Below are 2,469 nucleotides of genomic sequence, written 5' to 3' on the forward strand. Positions count from 1 at the left end.
TTTTTTTTTTTTAATTTGCGGGTTGGCGGGTACCCGCGATTCAAATTCGGCTGACCCGCACCCGCCCCGCTCAAAATAATCTCGACCCGCACCCGCACCCGCGATTTAAAAATTTCAAATGGTTCGACCCGCACCCGCCCCGCGGCGGATCAAACGGGGCGGGGCCCGCGGGCAATGATCAAAATTTCCAGCTCTAATCTACATCTATTTACGTCAAACTGTACGGACTTGGGGTCTCTTTCAGGTGGTCTGGGCCTAATGCGAATCTCCCCTATAGATACTTTTTTTTTTGGGTGCAAATGTTAAAATTTATACCAAGGATTTTTGTTTTACATGAGTTGTGGTAAACCACTTATTACAAGATAGAAACCAGATACAGAGAGGAGCAAAATAACAAAGCTAAGGAGGATGATTGAGTGAAAAGTAAACCTGCAACAGCGAGTAATGAGTGCTGGACAGCGACTGCGACGGAATGGAGACGAGGCGGTCCCTGAGAAGGCGGTCTACCTGAGCAACCACACCAGCTACGGAGACAGAAGAGCCTGCAAAGATCCGGGAGTTTCGCTCCTTCCATAGGCAATAAACAGTGCTCTGCATCAGCAGCTTTAGAACAACCGAAAGGCCAGTAGAGGAAACAACTTGCGGCAAGGCCAAGAGATCAGCAACTGACAGCAAAGAAGAAGGGATCGGAAGATTGGTTCTTCTGCAAAAACACTTTTCTCCCCTATAGATACTTTCTAATATCATCGTCGACAAACACTTTTCTTAATCTCGTGTTCCACAATAAATGTCATACCATGCGCATATCCACTAGACAAAATCATGTTCGTAAATGCGCTCGGCGCTTAGCGAATTAATCGTTGATTAATCAAAGATTAGTTCTAAAAATTCTTATAAAAAAACTGATAAACGTATAAAATATAAATAAATGTATGGGATAATGAATTGGTATATACTATCGTACTCGGGTGGAAATCAAACAAGGTAAGTAATTCATTGTTCCACGTACGGTTCAATTCGACACAAGTAGCTTTTGTTTTTTACTCATGAATAACATAATCGTAAATAACATCATCTTCTTACCTAATTTTTTTAGGGTTAGAGCGGCTAAAGTGATTAGAGGGGGAAGCTTAACAAAAAATTAATATAATAGTGGGTGGGACCCACACAAAAATTAAACACCTGTGCTTCTTCTGCCTAATTATGCGCCGGTGTTAGCCCTGTTTCGCGGGCTCTACTGACACGTGGCGGCCCGCGATTGGTTCATTTTTAATTATTATTTTTTTTAAATCAGAGAAAAAACTAAAAAAAAAAAAAAAAATTAAACAGGGTTAATGGTGCTCTTACTACTGTTAACGTCTACAGAAAATTAAAGTTCTTAAATAAAAAAAACTCAAGCACACCACAAACACATGCAAACACAAACGAAACACGATGAACACACACAAAACACGACAAATACACACTAAAAGTCCTGGGCACCGTTGATTAAAATGGGGTGAAAGATCCCCTAAATGCTTTCGGCGGGCTTTCCGGTTTAGTTCCGGTGGACGGTCATTAGACGCTAGTCCGATCTCTTTCGAGGGTATCCGGATACTAGGGATAAATCGGTTAACTTGGACAAAATACGACACCCTGTCTAGATTCACCGAACAGGCAAGAGACAGATTGAAGCTAATCTAGCTCTCATACGAGCTCGGACACGCGTCGAAGGTTTTCTTGTTTCTGAATAGGCTTCTTCCTCTTTTTTTTTTATCCTCGCTATGGTGAGCTAACGAGCAGCAAGTTCTCAGCCGATTAATCGCTATCGCAGACTATTTTTGAACTTTTCCAAATGTATATATTTCGGGGTAAAAACTAGTTTTCAGACCACAAAACAATCAAACGGTTAATTTATTTTACAAAAGAAAAACTAATAATGCTAACTGAATTGAATATATAGAAATATATCACCCACATATATATTACCCGTGTTTATATAACGAAAAATCTATGAAAATGATCTTTGATCAGAAGTACACCACCATCAATAGAATACATGTATCAATCCATTTTTTTTTAAGATTAGCTATTACAAACCATTTGCTTCAAAGTTTACAACAAAAAACATTGCTTCACGCGTTCAAGCAACTATATGTCATGAAGCATGTAAAAAATTATGGAAAATTACCAAAAATACCACATTTATAATACCACTTTTCATGTTTACACTAACCACTTTTACCTTCACTTTTAATGAAGGGTAAAAGATATTTATAACCCTAGAGTTAACTAATCTAGACTTAGGGTTTAGAGTTGAGGAGTGGGGTAGGGTTTTTGGAATGTGAAATTTAAGATTCTAATAAATATATAAATAAATACTTAAAAACATAAACAAAATTAAAAAAATAGTTTCAAAAATAATTTTTGATTTTTAAAAAGAAATTTTGAAAAGAAAAATTCGAATTTGAAAAAGTATAATTCGAAAAC

This window comes from Brassica oleracea, chromosome C4 (genome assembly GCF_000695525.1).
Source record: "Brassica oleracea var. oleracea cultivar TO1000 chromosome C4, BOL, whole genome shotgun sequence".
In the NCBI taxonomy this organism is placed as follows: domain Eukaryota; kingdom Viridiplantae; phylum Streptophyta; class Magnoliopsida; order Brassicales; family Brassicaceae; genus Brassica; species Brassica oleracea.